The sequence below is a fragment of the Poromitra crassiceps genome (genome assembly GCF_964638095.1).
Source record: "Poromitra crassiceps genome assembly, chromosome: 3".
NCBI classification, from domain to species: Eukaryota; Metazoa; Chordata; class Actinopteri; order Beryciformes; family Melamphaidae; genus Poromitra; species Poromitra crassiceps.
The window spans coordinates 74,418,745-74,424,800 of record NC_139625.1 but is presented as its reverse complement, the minus strand read 5'-3'; the positions used below and the strand labels follow the sequence as shown (position 1 = coordinate 74,424,800).

General features: G+C 50.4%; 1 pseudogene across 1 annotated transcript; it reads right to left on the bottom strand.

The window, feature by feature from the left end:
- Positions 1 to 1,755: 1,755 nt before the first annotated feature.
- LOC310773267 (intraflagellar transport protein 140 homolog pseudogene) lies at positions 1,756 to 6,056 on the bottom strand (annotated as a pseudogene). The gene has a single exon. The product of its transcript is annotated as an intraflagellar transport protein 140 homolog pseudogene (transcript).

The following is a 6,056-nucleotide window of genomic DNA, read 5'->3' as shown; positions in this document are numbered from 1 at the left end:
ACTGCTAGGCCGCAGGGTAACTTCTGCCACTAGAAAAAACTTTTTTGTTCACACAGATCAATCAGCATCCAAGATCTACCGGATCCCAGCCGATTTAGTACCTGGGAAGGTACTAAATCTCTCACCTGGTACATACGACGGAGGCTCGGGTCCGAATCCGACCTGAGGTCCTTTGCCACATGTCATCCCCTCTCTCTATCCTCACCTTTCCTGTCTGCCTACTGTCCTATCTAAATAAAGGCAGAAATGCCCCCCAAAAAAATCATCTAAAAAAAAAGACATCCGAGCTTTGAGTTCCTGAGTTTAAAGCCCTCAGATGTCAGATCTCAGGACAGAATCGAAGTAGTAAAACCTCTCTGGGTTTTGAGGAAAATACTGTCTTCTGTTAATGTGGTACTCTCCACATCTCAGATGGGTCAGATCGTCAGACAGGATGCGGTATGGATGGGCAGTGTTTGGGTCCAGAATCACAGGAGTGTAGGAGACCATCTCTTTCATCTTGTCCCAGATTGTGAAGCTCAGGTTGCCTAGGTGTTTGGCGTCGTCTATCAGAGCTCCTGAGACCAGCTGTGTATCATCCAGCAGGGCACGCTGGACTCTTTCCACTGTAGCCTTGTGGTTCTGCAGGACCAAGACATCTTCAGCTCTCAGCTCCTTCTCTATGCCTCTGACTGTGTCTGAAAGTCCTGCTATCTCTCTGCTTAGACCCTCAGCCTTCTCCTTCATCGTCTGACTCTTCTGCTCCTCTTCTTCCCTCAGTGCAGCCAACATGGCCTCCCTCCTCTTCCTCTTGTAGAACTGTGTCAGGCCTGGACCTGAATGTGCTGTGCTGTCAACAACAGTAATGTCATCAGTAATGTCACTCGAACAATTGTGAAGTCATCAGTGATGATGTCATCAATGATGTCACTCGAGCAATAGAGAGGCAAAGTGACCGCCTACTTCCTGCTTCAGCACTGTACCAGATTTTCATCCGCCATTTATTTTCCCATACACATTTCGTGAAATGCGTATAAAAATAGTTTTACTGGTTCAAACCAAATGGTACAGATATATTTAGAAACAGGAGAGAGAGACCACATAACATTTCACTGGGACCAAAACGTTAAAAAAAAATGCGGGTTTAAAGAAAATATTTTTTCGATGTTTTTTTAAGTTTTGGTCTGAGTGAAATGTTCTATGGTCTCTCCCGATTATAGCGTTAGCTGAACCGTTTGGTTCGACGAAGTACAACTATTTTATAAGCATTTCACAAAATGTCTATGGGAAAATAAATGGTGGATGAAAATCTCTGGTACAGTGCTGAAGCAGGAAGTGACGTTCCACTTTGCCTCTATTGCGTGATATCATGATGATGTCATCAGTGAATTATGTCATCAGTAATGTCATCAGTGATAATGTCATCACTGATGTCACTGGAGCAATCATGATGTCATAAGTGATGATGTAATCAGTGATGTCACTTAAACAATTATGATGCCATCTATGTCAGTGATGTCATCAGCCCTGTGTGCCCACATTTGAAGCTAATGCTTCGTTCACAAACTGCACACCTTTAGTAACAAATTTCCATTGTTGTTACTCTTGTTTTTTGTTATAGGGAGAAGAACAGTTAGCTCAGGAAGGGTTAGTTCGTACCTGAAGAGGTGTGTTTTTAGTCTTGATGGGCAGTGATTCAAGGGGGGAGCTTGTTCCACCATTGTGGCTCCAGGGATGAGAACAGTCTGATTCTGATTTTGTTCGAGGTAGTAGATGTCATTTCTGGTTAGTCGCCTTGGGCCAGACCTCCACCTCATCCTCCCCTCTCCTGCTGTCGCTGTGTCTGCTCCCGCCCATAGGAACACCCAACGTCTTCTGCAGGGCATCCAGGCTGCCCTGGCTGATGTAGCACCTGATGTCCTGAGAGGGCAGCAGCTTCTGGAGCTCCTAAAGCTTACGGTATAGGCCGCTTGGAAGTTGCCCTGCTGACAATGGTGCTCCACCAGGAAACTGTAAGCATCTCCAATCCTGACAGCAGGGTCCAGTGCTGGCCCCTCCAGCAGCGCTTCACACAGTTGCACTGCCTTCCCCTTGTCTTCCTCATACAACCTGTGCACATGGAGGACTGGTCCTTGGCTTTCAACAGACACTTGTAGGCCTCAGTCAGAGCATTTAGAGCCTTCTCAGTTTTGGTACTCATCAGTGTCCACGTGAGCACAGGCTTCATAGAAGCCATCCAGCAGGTCCTTTGCCCTGCCTTTGGTGTAGAAACCAATAATATTCTTCCGGATCTCTGGCTCTTTCCGCCAGTCCAGAGACTGCAAGTAGTTGGCAGCCATGATAAAAAGCTCTTTCTGACGGCTGACATTGGCAAACAACACTATCTTCTCTGTGTCGCCTGATTTGAGGAGCGCCCTCATCGCCTTGAGCCTGTTGCCCGCCTGTGTGTATTTCTTTGTGGCCAGGTGGTAGTTGCCCTGGCGCATGCAGCACTCAGCTATCCTCTCCAACAGCTGCTTGCGGTCTTCTTCAGACAGATCTTTTGACTCTGTGACAGTAATACTCTCTGCCAGGTCCTCTGTGATGGCCAAGTTCTGTTCCAGACACAGCTGCACGGCTTGGTGGTACTTCTTGGCTGCTACCAGTAGCTCCACAGCCTTCTCGTACTGGGTATGCTTGATAAAGAAGTCAGAACAGCGGGCCAGGAGGGCAGGGTCAGAGTTTTCGTTCAGATCCTCGGCAACCAGCTGAAGTACAGAGCACTGCTGGGTAGCAAAGGCCAACTCCAGAGCCTTGGAAACATGACCAGCCTTATGGTAGAGTGCGACAGCTCGGTCCATATGAGTGGCTTTCTCCTCGTAGTAGCAGGCGGCCACCATCATGTCGTCCGGGTTACTGAGCAGAGCCAGGTTCATCAGTTGGTCATCCAGACCATTCTCCTTACAAAGTCGTATGGCATTGTTGTATGCTCGGGCTCGAGTGTAGAAGTGGATGGCTTGTTTGATATCATTATGGTGGCCCTCATACTGTCTGGCCAGGTGGTACGACGCAGCCCTGTCACCTGTGTCATTGGCTATCTCAGATGCCTTCTGAATGTTTCCCATGTAGCAGTGGACTCGGACCAGGGAGAGGTAATCCTGGGCATCCTCATAGAAACGCAGTGCTGACTCCATGTCTGACTGACTTTCCAGGTAGTGGGCCCACCATTTGTAGATGTTCTTGTCTTTCATTTTGTTAATGTAGTTCGCTAGAGACAATGTATCATCCTGGAGCATTCTGGGAACTTCAATCCGGTGTGTATTGGAATTCTCATAATATGCGAGGGCCATGTTCTTGTCGCCAATGGCCTCCAGGTATTTGGCATAACTGTAGTAGGTGGTGCGCAGATGGATGCGGTCATGGCTCTCGGCTGTCTCCAAAGCTTGCTGCCACTTGCCAGAAGCCTGGTAGAACTTGTTCAGGAGGTCATAGCGCTGACAGCACTTGTACAACGTTTCTGCATCTTCCAGCATGCCAAGCTGAATGGCCAACATCGCCACCTGGGCTTCCAGTTCAGGCTCAGTCTCAGCCTCCTTCAGCGCCCGTACCGCACCGGCATTGCCCATGTTCCCCAAGCAGACTCGTCCCACATCCAGACGGCGGGTTTTCACACACATCCGTGCTATGTTTTCCCACACTGCCTTAGTCTTAATGAGCTTGATGGACTTGAAGGCTTCGTCCATGTCGCCGATGGTCAAATAGAAGCTGAAGTTGAGCATGGCATCGTGGGTGGCCTTCTCACAGTTCTCCAGACCCACAAAGTCCCTGAGGGCTCGCCTGGACACCATATGGAGGAACTGGGCAGCCTGAGTTGAGGACCTCCTTGATACCTGTGTCTGGGATGAGGAGGCTGGAGCCGGTGCTGGAAGCTCCACTAAACCGGGATCTCTCTCACTGTGCTTGCAGGTAAAATAATAGTAGGGCACATCCAGAGCCAGGAGGGCCTGTAGGCCTGCAGGTTTAGGGTAGCAGTCCTGTAGGAGCAGCCCATGCTCCTGAGTACAGAAGAGTGTCACCACTGACACGTCAACTGTATCTAAGTGACCAGCTGATGAGGATTCAGAGCTGATCGGCACCGTCTCACAAACAAAAAGACGAGGTTCGCTCTCATCCCAGAAGTGAGACACTGGGCAGCGGCTGCTCAGCTCTGTTGCCTGAAACTGCTGCCTCTCACTGTCTTCAGACTGTGAAAGATCACTGGGCGGTCTGCCGGTGCAGAAGTCAAAGTGTGTCACAGTGTCCATCTCAACATCATAGAAGTACACTTTGTGATCAGGCCATCCATTCACCTGAGAAGTTAAGATGCTGACTTGGTTGCCATTGGCATTACACTTGACTGACATCAGGGCTCCCAGATTGGAGATCTGATCCACCAGGTTCTTAGCATTGCAGTGAGCTTTGGCATCTCTTCTGGTGAGGTCAAAGACTTTGATGTGTGCTGTGTCTGTGCCGACAGCCAGGTAAGCCTGACACACGCTGAGCATCACAGGATTGCCTTCAGCCTTGGTGAAGGTTAGCAGCTGGGTTACTGTGCCCTGTGGTGTGCGGACCTGGACCCTATTAGGTTCCACAGTGTAGAGGTTCTCACCATGCACAGCTAATACATGGGATTCACAAAGGAAAGAGCCTGTGTTGCGTAGAACAGTCCCTGCAAGCTCATATACAGTGACCTGCTTGCCACTCCACATTGTCACTGAGTCCTTGGTGACACAGACTCCCTTGATGTGTATGTCGGATGGAAGGGTAAGGTGCATTCCTGTGCTGAAGTGGGTGATGCTGAGCTGGGAGGGGGTGAGCTGCACCACCGCCACCTGCTGGCTGAAGTGGGCCAATATCACATGCTCACACAGGATCAGTACCGTGGTCGAACTGTTGGCTGCCAGCAAGTTCAAGCTGGAGCCCCACTGTAGCTGAATGACATTGCCCTCTATCTTGGTGGGAGTCTGTAGTTTCCACTGGACATTGTTGTCCCTTCTGCTGCCTGGCTGCAGCACCATCCTCCACATGGCTATGCGCCCATGGCTGGTGCTAGCTGCGAGGATTTTTTCCCCAGCACAGTATGAAATGCAGTTGATTGTCTCTCCTCTATCAAACCCCAGAGTCTCGTTAAGGGACAGAACATAATTGTCATCTCTCTCTAAGTCCCAGAGCCTGATGACCTCCTCCCCTGTTGCTGTGATTAGGAGGCCATTGTCTGTCCACAAAATGTCTACATGTTGCCCACTCTTGCTACTCAACTTCACCTTCATGAGCTCCCGGGCTCCTCCCTCAGGTCCCAGAGTGTACTGCGACAGCATCAGGGTGTCTGTGACCACAGCCAGTGCTTCCATCTTCTCCAGGTAGAAGAGTTTCTGGATGGGGTCCTCCACATTGAGAAGTGCACTCGTCTTACCATGCCCATCTACATGGTAGACCTTACCATCTGCAGTGCTGACGTAAAACATCAGACCCTGCTGCGGGCCCAACTTGAGAGGAGCTCCCTGCCAGCTGAACATGTCTACAGCATTCTCATCTCCACTACCCGAGGCTCGGGCCAGCATTGCCGCATCTTTACCAGATGGGGCAGTTCTGAAGATGCAGCAAGTTAAGGGTTTGTTGTATTCATGCTTCACTAGATAGTTTCCTTGGAGTCTCCCTCTGGCATCTAGCTTCCATACTGCTAGCACTCCCATCTGATCCCCAGTGACCAAGCGGCTGCCAGAGCTGCTCCACTCCAGGAGTGTAATGTAGGCTGTATGTGTGTTGGGCAGGACCGTTTGATCTCCAGAGGGGTGTGTCAGCAGCAGCACCTCTCCAGTCTCCCAGCCCAGTGCCAGCACTGGCTTGATGGGGTGCCAGCACAGGACTGTGGGCTGGTAAGGACGGTCCACATGGCAGCTCTCCACAAACTCCCCCTGATGAAGGTAGATGTCTATGTTGCCAGTGGAGGGGGTCTTTGAGGCCACAGCCAACACAGGCACAGTAGAGTGCCATGCCACCCGAGAGGGCACGCCAGTGCTGTCAGTGGCCTCAATGCGGTGGTAAAAGTACACCACCAT